This window comes from Gymnoscopelus microlampas (genome assembly GCF_963454915.1).
Source record: "Gymnoscopelus microlampas genome assembly, chromosome: 23".
NCBI classification, from domain to species: domain Eukaryota; kingdom Metazoa; phylum Chordata; class Actinopteri; order Myctophiformes; family Myctophidae; genus Gymnoscopelus; species Gymnoscopelus microlampas.
In genome coordinates, this window is record NC_139960.1 from 24972975 (window position 1) to 24991631 (window position 18657).

Consider the following 18657-nt stretch of genomic DNA (forward strand, 5'->3'; position numbering starts at 1 on the left):
CTTCCGGTCTCCCAACACCCATCATTGTTTAAATATATATTTTTATACATCTGATGATATTGCCAATAATCCATATGAAGGGCCTGTATGAAAATAGTTTGGAATGGGCATAAAATTGACAAATTTAGACTAGCTCACTGACAAGATGCAATTTGTTGTTGGAAACAAGAGCTGTCAGACTGTGTTATGCTGTGTGAATACGTTTTCTCTTACTATTGACAACAAAATACTATTTACTTTACTTTATTTGAAATACTAGTAAGTCAACCACGTGAATTCTCAAGTATTGTTCATGAGTTCATGGGTTACATGACAAGCATGTAGTAGGGCATAGCAGTGGCAGCCATTTTGTGGTGCCACGGATAGAAAACCCATACATTTTTCCCATAGAGCAGGAGTTTTCAACTGATCTTGACCCAGGGACCACCATCCTGACTAAGAGCAACCTGCTGACCACCACAATTGTGTGGGATGGGTCCATCATAGACCTACCCCACACAATAGTGGTGGGGGGTTCATGCACCACTGGGAGCTTTTTGCAAGTTACAGTGTGCAAACTTCTATTATTTTTTTTATATTAATCCACTGTTGGTCCTGCACCTGCCGTCCAGCGGATGCGCCAGTCTTATTTTTTCTATAGGGTTCATGCACCATTCAGGTTTTTTTTCTTACTTGTTACTCACTAATCACACTATTACAGGTTACATTCATGAGCTGGACAAAAAATAATTTTATTGTCATTAAAGAGTAGGGATGTTGGATATTGACTTTTTTGACGATATCCGATATTCCGATATTGTCAAACTCCTAATTTCCGATACCGATATCAACCGATTCCGATGTATGAGGGCTTTTTCACCAAAAGTCAACTAATTGTCAGGTAACAACATCACAAATCTAATATATAGATAACAAATAAAATAGCTATAATATCAATATAATATCTAATAAAATACAGTGATGTTGTTAGGTTTGTCCTGGGCATGAGTCTGAGACATTTTAGGGGCAAGGTGTCCATTTTATGAAGGCACAAAGGCCAAATGCCAGAGCAGGAAGGCCATCAAATAAAACAAGATTTTAGTCCATTGAAAGACTTAATTGAATTTAAGGGTTAAGGATGATTTTAAATTTAATATATAGACTATCTGGCGTGAAATAAATACATTATGGTGTTTACAATCTTATCCATGCTCAGCCCTGCACCAATCAAAGTCACTGGATTGGTTTAAAGATGAGGACTCAGAGTTAAGAATTCAGAATCTCAACAAAAGACACTGGTGTCTACATATTGATAAGACAGAGGAGAAAGTGGTACAGTCAGCTGTTTTGAGGGGCACAAGGCCAAACTGAGGGGCTACGACGGCCATGGCCTTCGTGTCCTCCCTGAAATTCCTACCCTGCCTGGGACCACAGTCTATGCCTGGGACTCAATTGGTGGTCATTTGAATGAGTCCCACTAATCTTAGATTAGATGTTGGCCTATTTGACAGTGCAGAGGCATAATTGCCTTGATGCCTAGAACATTAATGAGCGTCAACGAGCGTCAGCTGCCCTCTGCAATGCTCTAATTTGTCTCATTCCTCTCCAGAAGCCCTTGAATATGATGGAATGTAATTTTTGAGCAAAACGCGAAGGAAAATAAAAGCCTGTAGATGAGGCTAGATGGAATGTGATTAAGTATTACTGTGATTATGGTAAACTCACATTTTATATCACAAACACCATACAGTAAGAACTCCTGTAACTTATTAAAAAAAAAGAAACAAAAACAAAAGTTAGATTCGACTTAAGTTAATTATTCACAAACAAGAAACAAGAGTAGCAAATAAAGGTACAAGTCAATCATCATGATTTGATACAGTTTGATACAGTTCATCATGATTTGTGTGCGTGGGGAACTCATTTGAAACAAGCTCAGTGCTTTAATGAGTCTTCCAGTTTAGTAGACCTCGTATTGTGAATTTGTTCTTCCATGTACTGTTGTTCTCATGTCTTTCTAAATAAAGTACATCAATCAATCAATCAATCAAATAAAAAGGTTTTTTTTTAAGTAAAAACAAAACAAAAAAAACAATTGTTTTACTACATTTCTGAATGCATGGCCAGGGACCACCTGCAATACCTCGGTTGAAAACCCCTGCCATAGAGATTTCCGAAAAAATATCTGAATCTTTATATTATATTGTAGCTATTCGTCAGACTGTCAAGGATGTCTCATGAACACACACAGACTCGCTCACTCACTCACTCAGTGTGTGTGTGTGTGTGTGTGTGTGTGTGTGTGTGTGTGTGTGTGTGTGTGTGTGTGTGTGTGTGTGTGTCTCTCTCTCTCTCTCTCTCTCTCTCTCTCTCTCTCAGACACAGCCGGAAATTGAAACACCGGAGATAACTAGCAACTTCAACGTTTAGTTGAATCAAATTAGTTTTAGCCAAGTAAGCCTAATATAAGCAAGTGTCTTAAATGTAAACTCATTGGATTATCTATCAACAATAAAGTCATAAAATATAAACAGAAGCAGGACCTCGGAGACCGGTGGGCGCGTTCGAAAATACAGCACTGAGCGCACTGGCCAATACAAACTAATAGGCGAGTGTGCTCCAGTCTCCAGTGCGTAATTTCCGAACGCACCCCCTGTGTGCCAGGGTGTATAGACCCCTTAACAGACGACGTCACACTGATAAGAACCAGTATGCGTGCAACCAGTATGCGTGCAATGAAACCCATTCTATCAGGTCTCGCTAGGACGCGCCTCACTAGCCAACACACAAGAGGGGGTTGGGGTGTGCTGAAACCAGCGCAGCCCGAAATAACAGGTTGGGAATTGATTGCATGAAACAATCACCTGTGCGTCCAGTCTCAATGTTAGTAAACAAATAATTGGTCTATAGAAGCCAGTGAAGGCTATAATAAACTTGTTTGCTGCTGCTTATATGCTAGGCTACTGTAACAATGTACACAGTATGATAGAGGGGAATGGTAGCATACGTAGCCCATATGCGGCTACCGTGCCAGTACAACTTTGGTAAACAACGAGAAATTGAAGGTAGGTTGAGTGTTTTTTTTTGTTAAAAACTAGCCTACTCTGGAACGATGCAAGTTTGGAAATGCATGCCCCCCGTTATGCAATGTTGTATTTGTGCACATATGAGATTTCTGTATCTGTCAGTGTTCCTTTTGTACCCATAATATGGAGTTCGCTGATGACATGATGGCAGGGGTCGCCAACCGTTCTGACATAAAGTGGCATGAAGTTTTGTTTTTGTTTTTTTTTAAGTTGACACCACACGCAAATAAATATGCATGCAAACACACTTTGATTGTCCACATATACATCGTCTAACAACCTTTACTTGTTATCTTCTTGTTTTAAAATAAGTGCAAACTGATGCAACACCTGGGATGTCGGACTTATGGGCAGTCCCCAGTCCTTGTCCCTTTTATGCCCATTATATGGAGATCCCTGAAGGCATCGGCATGCATATGCCAATATACATGGGCATACATGGTCATGGTCTCAAGACAAGAGCTTGATCAGAGTGGTGGGAAGGGGAAGGGGTGAGAGAGAGTTCGATCAGCAAGAGTCAAGAGATACATTTGACTGCTGGGTTAACAGCTGCAAAGTGTGTTTGTGTGTGTGTGTGTGTGTGTATATATATATATATATATATATATATACACATAACGGTGCAAACTATAAAACAAACCGAACGGGACAGTTTTCTAGTTTTTGGCAGAATAATAAACAATCATACCAAATGAAAAAGGAGTTGTTTTATTGTATTTTTCCTTTATTTTCCCCCCCTCAACTTTGTTTCATTTGATTTTCGATCTTGATGGGACAAAGACCAAAAAATAAAACACAGAAACAGATTATACTATAGTACCTTGACCCAGGTGTCAGTGCCCTACCAGCTGTGCAGTACACCCAAGATCAAGTGCATGGGTTGTTACAGTGACTGAGTGCTTCACAAACAACTAAACTACCATGGCAACACAGCATAGTGTACAAATTGTACTCCCAGACAGGTTTGACTTTCGGGAATCGTGCTTGTACAGCCGATATGTGCTTTGAGTAGAATCTGTTGGATTTAAACGTTATTAGACTACCTTAAAGGATTATTTAGAAAACTTTGGTTCTTCTTTACCAGAAACTTCTGAGATCAGGATAAAAAAAAATTCCACATTTCATCTCCCTTTAGATTGCTATTATGTCGAGGAAGGAGTGCTCACAGGGCAGTGAACTAGTTTCTCTTACTCACTGAACAGATTGTCCATTATTGTGGTGTGTGTTGTTTGGCCTGTGTGCCAGGGTGTATGGAAGGTGCGTAGGTGGTGCACTTCTTGCCTTTCCCTTTCCTGGCTTTGCCCTGGGTTTCCTCCCACAGTGCCAGTTTGTTTGCCATTAGTTCCGGGTGCCTGACGCAGTGCCCTGCCAGCCTCATCCTTCTCTCCCTGACTTGTCTGTGTGACCCGTGGTAGGTCCCCGTAGAGGACCCCATTTCTGATGCGTTCCGTCCATGTGACACCTAGTGCCATTCGTAGCAATCTTGTGTACCCTGTGAGGGTCCATGTCTCGGCCCCATACAGCAGTACTGACTCCACTGTAGCTACGAACAGCCGCCTCTTGAGGTCTTCTCCCATCTCGTCTGATTTCCACACTCTCCTCATCCCATGCAGGGCATTCCAGCCAAGTGCCATCCGGACCTTCAGGTCCTGCTCCGTTGAAGCAGTCTTGGTCTCGAGATATTTGAAGTCCTCAACTGGCTCGAGCACCGTCCCGTCGGCTGTGGCAATGTTTTTGTCCTCTGTGTTAACTGTCAGTACTTTAGTTTTCTTGTCGTTGAGCCTGTTGGACTAGGATCTCATAGTCTTTGGTGTCACCGTCGTGGGTTTGAACCTAATCACCTCATAATACTCTCATCTAAGGCTGCAACTATTTATAACTCTTTAGCAATTATTATATTAATAACGTTTTCGAGTAAGCAAATAATCCATGTGTTTTTAGAAAACATTTTTTTTTTTACCCATTTTCTCCTCAATTTTGTCGTTATGCCAATTGATTCCTCCCCACACACATCTCTGTGTTGTCAGTCACTGCTGTTGTATCCTACTGACTCACCTACCAGTGAGGAGCCCCCACCGGGAGGACGTAGCGCCTTCGTCCTACTCCTCCCGCACAACACTCCCTGCTGACAGGTGCCGCCTCCCAGCCCGTAGGATTATGTGCAGTGCCAATTTTCACTCTCCCCGCCCGGCTTCCCTCCCCTGAACACGGGCCAACTGTGTTCCTGTAGACACTCGACAAAGCCGGATGCACCACGGTGGATTTGGGGGAAAAAAATTCAAATGTTTTTTTTAATAATCAACTAAATCTTTGTATGATTAACCACTCACGGCCTATTTGATACTTTTTGTACAACGGTGTCATGCTAAAATTGACGATTTACAAGTCCACACGTCATATTGCAAAGCGTTGTGAATTTGTAGATAGGCGATTTTCAGTTTATTTTGTCTTAACTTTACTTATTATTAACTTAACTTACTGTTTTTTACACCAGTTATAGTAAAACATTCAATAGCAGAAGTTTGTGTGAGCTTCCCCTTTTGTTTTAAGCACGAGCCGCTTCACCTTCAATAGATTCTTTTGTCACTCACTGGGGGAAACTTTGTTTTGAAAATAAATTGACCTTTTGTCTCATCCATTGTCGTTAAGGTTTTACACTTTAACAGAGTTCCACAGCAGGGTCAGTGAGGGCGCTGATTGCATCCCTGACCTGCCTCACACCAGTCAACAATTGAAAAATATCAGCCTATATACTAGGCTGGAGCACTGGTATCGGTTTTTGAAAAATCTGTTTGGTCAGTCAAGCTCCACATATTCTATATAAAAGAAGGTTTGGACCATCATGGTGCTGTTTAAATGCCTTGTAATAGCTAAGCTATCTGAAAGTCATTCATCGCCTAATAGATTAAATACCATTATCACTCTCTGGAGCCATTCTGGCTCTAAAAGACCCACAGACACGACTTTGGTCAATCCTGTTCGACACTAGTCTCTGCAAGATATATATTTTTTTCTCCATAATTTATTCATGAAATACTCTTCTTACTAAGCTATATGGGCTTGAACAACCTTTTCACTTGAATCCCATGCTCCCCTCTCACATCCACTGAGCCATCTTCGGTTCACAACATCAAAGCGGTTCGGTTTATATCACACAGAAATCTGTGCAATCCTGTAGTGTGACATATGCAAGACTTCTCTAAAGAAGCAGCTTGGAGGCAGAGATTAGAGGCTTTCAGTGAACGGCATGCCTACAGTTAGTCATGTTAAAGTCTTGCAAGGTACAGTGAAGAAATTGTGATAAGTGCCTGTGCTATATTATCCAACGGCACTGCACACCATCCCTGCATTATAAAGCAATCTTGTACCTTATGTGGATTAAATGGTTAGATTAAAAATGAATGATCCACCAGAGATTGTATCTGCCCATATTTTGTGAGTGTACGTGTTATGGATTAGTGTGTACTGAAATGTGTAGTGTATGCATACAGTACTTGCGGGGTATGGGTTCTGTGTGTTGATTGTGTTTGCATGCCTACACAAATGCATGCGTGTTCATGTATTTGCATGCACTGTGGCTGTAGCTGTCATTAAATAGACCCTTGGCCCCTCTCCTGAATTTGTTTATTCTGCACTGGGCATTGGGGTGGGTGGCAAACAGATGGCCATCCATGAATTATGGAAATTATGGGCTTTGATTAACCACCCCACACTCTGCTGGATAAAAGTATCTCTGGTTGTGCCAAGTTATGTGCTGCTTGCCATAGGGCTGGTGCCGTCAGTCCGTCCGTTAGTCTGTCAGTCAGTTGTTTGTGCGAGGGGAACAGCATTCATAAATGTGGTTTCACCTGCCTAACCACATGAACCTTGCATCCCTATTCTCTGGGCATGTCATTCTAGGTCGAACATTCGCCAAGGATGGACCCCTGGAGGGCCCCAGCCAACAAAGTATGGTGGTTCATCCACGTTTAGCTGTGCAACAGTTAATCGAACTTATCAAAATAAATTATTGAGAAAATAATCAGTAGTTCCAGGTTCCAGCCCTATCCACGTTTGAAAATACTTGGAGTGTAAGGTAGAAGAATCAGAGCAACACTGGTAAAAGGGAAGTCAAGCTGGTGTGGGGTTATTGCAGTTTTTGTGTTGTGGATTGTGGGGTCATGTGTGATTCTTACTATTACCTCGCTACATGTACCAATATGTTGTTCCATGAATGAGGCAATTGTCTGATGTTTTAGATGTTCATGTTAGAAGTTGGGTGGCCAGAGGAGCCACTGGGAGCTCGGAAGTCTATCGTGTTAATATCTCCCTTAGGGGATTCCTCATCGTTTCAATTACACCCCGACTGATGCCGGAATTTAGATTCCGATCCCGATTTTGGAGAGTCTTACCTAGACCACCGATTACCGATTTTTAAAACTTTTTAACATTTTCACCAAGAATGGCTTGCCATGGACGACATTTTGAAAGTGGATAAAAAATCAGGACATATCGGCTGCATAATTGCAGATACCGAGTCAAATAATGGCCAATACTGTATATCGGTTGGGCTCTAGTTTCAATCCAGGTCAGGTTACAAACAATTATTTTATTTATTTACCAGTAAGTTGTTGATTTGTTTCATAATCTAATTTACAGGTATTTCATATAATATATTATGCATATGTTGAAGCCATTACACTGTATGGCTGCGTGCAAACCTAATTGTTGGCACCCCCCCCCCCCCCCCCCCCCCACACACACACACACACACACACACACACACACACACACACACACACACACACACACACACACACACACACACACACACACACACACACACACACACACACACACACACACACACACACACGCGCGCGCACACATCGACAACAACCCACACATCCACCCATATACACTCCCCACACCTCACCTACACACACAAACACATCGTCCCCGTACACAACATTTCCGTGTCCCCATCTCTCCATACTCATAAACGAGGAGAGACAGCTCCAGTCAGGAAAGGCAATTAAAAGGGAATTAACCCATTCAATCCGGGAACGCATCTGTGTCATTTTAAGATTTCTTTGGCTATTCAAAAATAGCAGATATACAAGCTCCTAGCTCTGGTCGTGAAAATGTGTGCTAATCTTTGAATATGTATATATACATTTTTAAAGCGAACTTTTTTAACTCAAATCTTTGCTTCAGGGGTTCCCTGGAACAACATATTTTGAAATGGGGGTCGGTGGCCAAATACATATAATTCTGGGGGTCCTTGACATGAAAAAGTTTGAGAACCACTGATTATAGCAACATATAAGTTTGTTAGGATTTAGAAGACATTTGTAGAATCCCCAGAAGCAAAGATTTGAGTTAAAAATATTATATATATTCAAAGATTTTCAAGATTTAAAAAGAAAAATAGCAGATCTACAAGCTCATAGCACGGCACTCGCTATGTGTATATCTGCTATTTTCGAATAGCCAAAGTATAAAATAATGGTTAAAGTGGTTACACGTGCGCTCCCGGTTTTAATGGGTTAAGAGGGTTCGGGGGGGGAAGGAATTGGATATGATATCTGATGCCTATCGTAAATGTCAATGTTATTACTGTGCTGTTGTTTCTCCTTTCAGCTGATCGCTTCACCCGGTTCCATAGAGTGACAGGCCCTGTGGTCAGGTGGGCTTAATGAAGCTGTCTCCGCCAAGCGGTTGAGGGGTCGCGCCATGTGAAGTGACAAGACACCGCCTGCCCTTCCTGTAGGTAAGTTTATTAAGGCACTTGTCCCTCCTTAACAGTAGCATTTTCCTCTCCTTTTCCTTTTTAAATAGATTAGGGCTGCAGCTGTCGATTATTTCCTTAGCGATTATTCTATCGATTACCATTTTGATTACTTGAATAGTCAAGAAGCGCATTTAAAAAAAATATGGTGATGTGACGTGTTGTGAGCTTGTAGATCTGCTATTGTCACTATTTTTGAAAGTTTTTGACATTTTTGGGAACTTTTTACCTAAATAGGGATTGATTACTAATTGATTATTTGATCAGACAATCGGTTATCGATAATATTTAATCGATTAGTTTGATTAACTGTTGCACCCCTAAAATAGATAAACAGATTTTAACCCTTATTTAACCAGGAAGTCATTCTGCTTCACAGATTCATATGTCTATTATTGTCCTTTAATTGTTATTACATTCTGTCCAAAATGCAACAAGAAAGAATTTTCGCAAAGAAAAAGATCATTGCCTTTTGTTCTTTCTGATGCCTTGGGTTCTCTTAGTGCTATGTGAGCTGCCAGTGTTCTTTGAGCTGGTGTAATTGTGTTTGCAACAGGCCTCAGAAAGATTAGTGATAACCTCTGGCTTCAGCTAACGGGGATCCCTAATGAAATAAAATTAAAATTAGATAAATCATTCCCCTCCGTGGGAAGAGCTCGGAGCCCTCAGCGACCACCCTATCAGGGTTAATGACAGACAGGTATGAATTACCCATGCAGCAAGGCCATAGATTACTCATACAAAAGAGAATCTGAGCCTCGTGGGTGTGTATGCGCCTGGAACACCGTTAATGAGGGAATGGGCCTGTGCGGAATCACTTAAAAGTCATTTCAGTTTCAAAAGTTCCTGCCGACTGCAGACTAGGCTATTAATGGAAAACAATAAGAACTTGTCCTTATGCGTAGAGCTTTAATGAAATTACACCAGAATTTGATATGTAATCCCATTGTTCTCCGAGCACAATGAATGTGCAGAGATTTGCATGGGTGACAGAGCTGCGGCAACGATGAGAATCTTTGTAGAATCTGTATGCTGGGTCCCGTCTCACTGTGTAAACAGAATTTCACAGAGCATAATTGCATTGATGTACTTGGTGTTTACGGCTTACACAAAGACAAATTTGCTTGCTGACTTTGTACTCAAGGATGCAGCACAATTGAATTTTACAAAGTAAATTGACACTCTGGATTTTACAATGTACTGCACCTGGATTATAATCATTATTACAGTATTTTCTCTTCTTGTACCACTTTCAACACATTGTGAGCTTATAGATCTACTATTTTTGCTATTCATCATATGACGAATTGTATAAGGCTTAAGTGTTTAGCCACATACCTAGCATCCCTATTCTGGGGCAAACATTCAGTGGAAATAGACGATCTACAAGCTCCCAACTCCTCTCAACGCAGGTGTTGTGAGCTTGTAGATCGCCTATTTTTGGCGAAGATAATTGGAGTAGAGGGGGGGGAAAGGAGCGGACCAAGCATAGAGCCTTGGGGGACCCCAGTCAGTACATACGTAGGAGGGTGTTTAAAGCTTTCTTCAGCCAAGGGCATGCATTACACAGGTATGTTCATTTTTTCTGCACAGCCCTGCTTACAGTACATGTTTGTAACATCGCACACATTCACACCTGGGATCTGCCAAGTACAGCCAAGCACTGTCTTGTGGTTTTGGCCACCAGGCAGCTCCGTTGGGGGGCGAAGTGTCTGGAATTCAAGGGCACCTAGACAGTTGTTATTGAGGAAACAGGAGAATTCTTCACTCACTTTCCCCAGATAGATTTACCCAGATTATCTGTCCTCAGATCTAATAAAGGATGTCAAAGTAAAACTGAGTAATTATTTTTGGGGGTTCTGTAATTGTGTGTGTGTGTGTGTGTGTGTGTGTGTGTGTGTGTGTGTGTGTGTGTGTGTGTGTGTGTGTGTGTGTGTGTGTGTGTGTGTGTGTGTGTGTGTGCGTGTGCGTGTGCAGCATGTGTGACTAGTGTGCATGCACATGCGGCCATGCGTGTGAGCGAGCTACACACATGCACATGCAGGTAGTGTAGTTTGTGTAGTGTGTGTGTGCGTGCGTGTGCTACATGTGTGTTCACATGCACACGTCTCGGCAGTTCCTTTGTTCTTGCCCTGCTGTCTCGGAGACGGTCTCAGTGTGTCTCTGTTGATCTTGCCGTATAATGAAAATGGACGACGGATACATTTGAAGTGGGGAGATGAAAGGCATAATTTACAAGTGAGGGTCTGGACTCTGGAACATGACTTGAATGATGAGGAGCTTTCACGTGCACACATGTGTACAAATACTCTGCAGCCTATATAGATTACTCCAGGTGGTTCATAAAGAATTCATTTGGGAGTTCACATTTGAATGCATACAGTATGCTGTGTGTTACTTTACGGTTGGCCCTTACTGCAGGCAGCTCACAACATGGATGTTGGCCAAATGCATAACATTTACTCTTCCATTTCAGCTGCTTTTGTACTTTATTTGCATGGAGAAGTGCAGGCTTGATATGTTCTACTCGGGTGAGGCCACACCTTGAAACAACTGTAACCCCAGTTATTTTTGGAAAACCAATCGATGGTGACAAATCTGACAATATTTGCACGCCGCTGAGTATGTCAATGGTTAATTTCCTTCCCTCCGCTTTGTTTTCCACCGGTTGAGATTAAACCACTGAAACAGATACTGTAGGACTAGGTTGGGATACATTGGCCAAAAAAAGACATTTGAATATTCCTTCTAAAAAACACATACGGTAAGCTTGACTGTATTTTAAACATTTAACCCTATATACTTACTTGACCGGAGTCCCCCAGGGCTCTATACTAGGCCCCCTCCGGTTTTTGTTCAACACAAAATAGCTTCACTGAAAATGGTAGATCTACAAGCTCACAGTGAGTCACAAACAACTCATTGGGAGCTTGTAGATCTGCTATTTTCACCGAATGTTTGCGAGGGGTAGGGTAGGTTTAATGTGGTTAATACAATATTATAATTAAAATGTATTGAATTGAATGTTATGTCAGAATTTGACCAATTTTCAGGCTGTAGTCTTTGTGCAAGCTTCTTGTGCTGCAGATAGTGAGCTTGTGGCGGGCGTTGGAAAATTGGATTTCTGTTTGGATGCTGCTCCGGACATCTGGCCAAACTCATTTGGGTTGGGTGCATGTTTGTTTTCGACATATGCCCTCATGTTGCTCGTTGTGGAATGGTAGGCCATCTGCAGCTTACATAGCTTGCATACAACGTTGTCTCGAGGTTCCACAATTTTCCAGTCTATCTTTGAATCGCTTGGAGTGCTAATCAGTGTCTCTGTGGCTGAGCTGGGTATGGAACTCTCATGCTGTTGATATACTGGCTCTTTTCCGCTCGAATAATGTAGGCCTGCCCTGCACTTGATTTTTGGATTTTCAATTCACTGAAATGAATGTGCTGTGCCTGTCCAGTAGCAGCGTATGCAGCAAATTCAATTTTCAACAGAGGAGGTGCTAAGCAAGATTTCGTTTCGCTTTAACCCACAGAAGTTGAAAGGATAACAGCTGCTATAAATTTATCTCACATTTGTACAGGCCATAGGCCAAGCCACCGACTAGAGTTTGGGGCATAAAGCAAGAGAGGCGAGGTTGAGATGGTTTGGACATGTGCAAAGAAGGGATGAGGGGTACATTGGGAGAAGGATGATGAAGATGGAACTGCCGGGTAAGAGAAGAGGATGGATGCAGTGAGAGACGACATGCAGGTGGCAGGAGTCACAGAGGAAGACCCAGAAAACAGAACCAGATGGAAACCGATGATCTGCTGACCTCGATGGGAATTAACCAAAAGCATAATTAGAACCCATTGAACACAGGTTATTTTCCCCCTTTTTTTCATTTCTTGATCAGTAACAGCCGACAGCGAAGATACTGGACTGTATGTAGAAACCCTCTTCTCCATCTCAGGGAACCAGCTTACACTTTTAAATGCAGAATTTATTCTAGACGGTAATTCCAATAGTTAGATGTCATAAAGGCGTTGAGTCGACGTGTAATATTATGTAGGGGTCTGCAATCTAACCCCTCCCTGTGGTTCTTACAAAGTACCGCGGTTATAGAGGCACCTGCACTGAATTTCCAACTAGAGGAAATGGTTTGAATGCCAAATGACAGCAGATCCCCAGGGCAGCTTATGTTGAAGATACTGTAGACTCAAAGTGGGGTCTGTGGATCCCCAGGGGTCCTTGAGGGGGTTCCAGCGGGTCCTCAGCAAAACAGTTGAATTATTATATCTACCTTTTCTTTTTAGGCTATTAAAAAATGTTGTCTCAAACTATTCTCAAATGTGGGTCCACGGACAAATACATATCAAATTGGGGTCCTTTGCATAATAATGTTTGAGAACCACTGCTGTAGAGTGAATTTGTATGGAGATAAGTAGCAAAATATTCCAACCATATGACTTTTTAACTGGTCACTGTGGCAACAGATGTTTTTCTTTTTTAATTACTAATCTAGTTTGTTTTAATGTTACACCGTCAGGCCCAGAATGTCACAGGCTAGCTGTACAGTTCTCGTTCTTCTTTGTTTTCACAGGTTGAGAGAAAACTTGTCCAAGCCTTCCTTTGTCCAATTACCAGAGACCTAACCAGCAAGGTTCCACTAATCTCTATTGTTTCCTATCAGAACATTCAACCCTCTGGCCGCCAGTGCTGTTACTGTTGCGGGGGGGTTAGATGCACCTTGCACTCGCCCCATCCCTCCTCAGCCTTGTCTTGATGCCCTTGAGCGGTAATTGGTTGAATCCCACCAGAATCTGGCTTCAGGGTAGAGAAATCCTCAGCACAGCGACCCCCAATCACCCGGCTGCCAGTCATTCGGCCAGCTAAACTAAAGCCGGGGATAAATGAACAGCCCAGGATGAGAATTTAGAGTCGGACGTAAATCCCTACAGCAAGTTTGTGCTGGGTGAGGTGGTGGTTTTATTGCTGGGACTACTGGCAGATTGGATTTTGCCAGTGTTGTAATATGCGTATATGAGGTTTGACCTGCACCCCGTATCTGCACTGAACTATACTGATTAATTCTGGTAGCTGCGTAAGCACTGTAGATACGCTAAGTTGTGACACCATGCACTCTGCTTTATGAAAGATACTGCCAGCTCTAACATGCTGATGTACATCTCAACTGCTTAATTAGAACGTCACATACAGTAGATCAGTGGTTCTCGACCTTTTCAGGCCACGACCCCCCAAAATAATCATATTTGATAATCATATTTGAGGGACCCCCCCACCCTGAGAAGCATGTAGGAGTTGAGGAATAAAGGTGGCGAGGCGTTGTGAGCTTGTACAGTAGATAGGCTATTTACAAAATGTTTGCCAAGTTTCTTATATTATTTGACAATTTGGCCAATGTTTGACCAGTTTTTTGTTGTACAGTTTGTTCATGACTTTTGATGCAGTGATGGTCTTTTTCTTTGCTATTCTTTTTTTGAGGTATTAAAAAGGTCTTAAAAGTCCTTAAATTGGCACTTTACTGTCATCTGGGGACTCCAAAATCATCCAAGACATTAACAAAAATATGTGTATATTGTATATAAATATGTATTACAAATGCAGTTTTTTTGTACAAAAGTGGAGTATCACATAAAAAGAGATACCTACAGGGATACAACAGATTTATAAAGTAGCACTATCAATCTGGTATAGAAAATATGTTATTGTATGTTTTGAGTGTACAGTATATGAACTCAAAGTTTTTTTTTTAAACAGGCTTTTTCTCTGGTGTTACGAATCTCACTTGGAAGACTATTCCAAAGTACAATTGACCTATAAAATGCAGCTCTCTTCATGGAATTGGCCTTTGGTAGAGGTATAAAGTTATCTGTCCATCACTCGCCCCACGAGTGCAATATGTGGGAATATCTGAACAGCAAGTTATATTATTATAGAAAAACTTAGGGGTCTGGACGTTAAGCACTCTATGAAAATATGTAAGTAAACTAGCAGAAAGTCTTTCTTTGACACCTGGCTAAGCAAGACGTTCATGCATGTCTTTCACACTTGTTTTATAAGAACAACCCAGAACCAGTCTGGCAGCCTTATTTTGTGCAACTTTTGTAATTTTTGAAGCAGAACATTAGATGCAGATGACCATACTACTGAGTAGTAATCTAAATGACCAGTGCGCACACAACTTGACGAAACAACTTTGAGGTTAAAAACGGTATACACTTTCTTGTTATTGCCACAGCTCTCCCCATTTTGGTAACCACCTTCTCAACATGTTCAGACCATGACAATGTGCAGTCAAGCCAGAGTCCTAGAAGCTTCACAGTTCTTACTTGTTGTATTGTTTGACCTTCTATTTGTAGATTTATTTTCGGATTATCTGATAACCTATAATTATAGATCTGAAAATTATACTAATTGTTTTTGAAATATTAAGAATACGTTTATTTTGTATCCACTCATATATTATGCTAAGCTCGCTAGACAGAACTTGATTGAGCTCCAAACATGTGGGGGCTGCATAATACAGAGTTGAATCATCATATACATCATATACATTGTTAAATTGGCCTTACTTATTACATACAGCATATCATTGGTAAAAAAATCACACCCAGTGTGAAGTGGGTGGTGTGTGGTCATCACAACATGACTCACTTTAAAAAAAGGCATCAATGCCTTTTTTTAAAGTCCATACTGCTATTCATAGGGCTGCACATGTGTCATGTGTTTCGCTAGCCAATCACAGTCCTGAATTTGCAAAGTCAGCCAATCACATTACAGTTAGTGGTGATGACACTAGCTGTAATGTGATTGGCTGATATGAAAAAAGTATCGATTTGCATTAACAATGGAAGGGTTAGGGGGTACACAAATCTTTTGGTCGGTGTCCAAAACTCACTTATAGGGGGCGGCTACACCGCCCCAAAAATGAAAATGGAAGGGGTTCTAGGCAGCTTCCTTGTTGAACTCAACAGTACAGGGCCTTACTATTTGATAAGGCTCCTTTAAAATATACTCTCGGTGACCTAGCAGAGAGAGAACTCGGAAACCAAAGGATAGCAGAGGACTTACATCACAAGCAGCACTAAAATCAAGCAACACTGTACCCAAGCATTGAGCTATCAATTGACATTTATGTCAAAGCAGTGCAGGTGGAATGTCCAGACCTATAAGCATGTTGGTACATACTACTGTAGTTGTTAAATTATTGTCAGAAAAGTAATTTTGTACTTGTTTAAACACTATCTTTTCTAATAGCTTACTTACGTGGTTCTCAAACTTTTTCATGTCAAGGACCCCCTAATTGACACTTATTACCCCGCGGACCCCCATTTGAAAAGATAAGCCAGGGACCCCCATAAGAGAAGGTTTTTACGGCTCTCTAGCAGTGATTCTCAACCATTTTAATTTCAAGGACCCCCAGTTTGACATGCATTAGGCTACGGACCACAATTTAATGGCATTTATACCTCTGGGACCCCAATTCACATTGTAAAACCAATGTTAATTTAACTCTGAGAGTGTACAAATGGACCCTAACAGGTCCATTTGGTTCCATTTGTACACTCTCAGAGTTACAGACCCATAAGGGTCCATTTGGTTCCTGTCCATCATTTAGCTGGGGACCCCCTGGAACCCCCTCAAGTACCCCTGGGGGTCCCCGGACCCCACTTTGAGAACCAATGGCTTACTTAATACACAAAATACTGATAGGCCTACTGTTGGGAGTGGGACCACAGAAAGTTGACTTGTGTCTTTGGGTAGTGGAATCATCTTTCCCTTCCTTCCACAGCTTTGGACATACACCACTAATCAGACATCGATTGAAAATATGACAAAGAGGTTTGAAAATATGTACAGCTGGTATTCTCAACAGCCTGCTATCCAGGTTGTCAGTACCAACAGACCCAACAACAGTCAACGTACTCAGTGACCTTTCCACCAACACAGCATCCACCTGATTAAATTCAAAAGTACATCTTCATTATGTATCTTTCATTATGAACTTTTATATCAATTCATCAGAGTTGGAAACATTTATATCCATATTTTCTCTAAGTGTTGAAACCTTGTTAACAAAATAATCATTCAAATAATTTGCAATCTCAAGTGGCTTAGTAAATTAGACACAGTTTGTTTCAATTAAAGGATTACAGTTTGACTTTTTACCCATATTTTCATTAAGTATGCTCCATATTGTATTCCCATCATTACCACTCTCATAGATTTTCTTTTGATAATAACTTCTCTTACGTGACTGTGCAGATATGCCCAACAGACTGTTCCTGTCCTACCATTTTCTGGCCACGTGGTTGTTGTGACCTCTGCAAATGAATTTATTCTCTGTATGTGCTTAATAAACTTCAGAGCATGCTGTGTGACACTACAACACTGTCATCTTGTTCTGCTTCACAATTTAACTGACCAACCACCATCTCATTAGAGGATAGCTCTTAGGACCACAACAGAGGTCTACCAAACACCCCCACAACAGCCAACATGGTGGTGAGAGGGTAGGATGACAGTCAATTATGTTTGCACAAAAGTAAAGATATGTATGTTTTTGTACTAATGTATAGTACTTTTTGCAGGGATATATACTTGGGCCCCTCTACAATAAAATAATAAACTCACGATGCATTGCAACAGGATGCTATCTTTGTGAATGTTTGCCTGCTCAGAATAGGGATGCAAGGTTTCATGCAACATGTTACCATGAGTGCTGAAAAAGGTTTTGCACTAGCCACCCTTTAGCCATAAACCACATTCTCACATGCAAGTCAGTACTACTGCTTTGATAGTTATACAGATCATGGAAATACTGACATAACCTTGGTGTTTAATGGCTGTGTTGTCCACTCATCTCTCTGAGCTGGAATGCTCTGTATTTCTACGGTGTTTTCAGGGTATTTACAGTAACTGACAGTAAAGGGAAATTCAGACTGAATGCCTATTTCATTACCATCAATATTCAGTCTGAAATTGCCTTCTCGTTACCCGTTTTCCCTTTGATTTTTGTTTTTTATTTTCCCTAACCAATCACTAGTGACTTATTTATCCCCTATCCCACCACTCACTGACATCTTGACAAGATTTTTTAATTGGGCGGGCGAGCAAAAATAAGTTGCAAATAGTTATTCAGGCCCAGGGAAGCACAGCTTGATAAAATCACCAACTTCAGTCCTGCCCACAAAGACGCTGAAAAGAGATAAAAGGTATCAGCTGAGGCGGTCTGCAACCAGGCAACATCTGCAGAGGCAGGTGGTTGACATGCAGCACAGTTAACCATTTACTACATACCCTACCTAGTATACTTCATTGACCGGAGTACATCAGGGCTCTGTACTTTTAGCCTGGCATGTTCAGTCTGGAATCTCTGTGTGGAACCTGCATTTCCAAGGGGCGAATTAAAAAAATGCCTCTGGTGATAAACCCGTTCCATTTGCATACTGGGCCCTGATTGGTGCTCCACAACTTCGGGGGCAGGGAAATCCAATCACAACCGACCTGGGCTAGACCAAATCTGCCGAGGGCTACTTTTCTTTTTTGTACTGGCTTTTGTCTGGTTTCCAGGCTACTGTACTTTACCCTCTCCTTTTGTCCCTTTAGTCTAGTGGTTCTCAAACGTTTTCATGTCAAGGACCCCTAAATTAATATGTATTTGGCTACGGGCCCCATCTAAAAACATTGTGTGCTAGTACGGACCCCCACACAAGATTTGTGTTGTTAAAATGTTTGAAAATGTGTGTTGTTAAAATGTTTGTATATAGGTAGTGGTTAAACTGATATCGATGCTGTATTACCAAATCTTGCTGGGGACC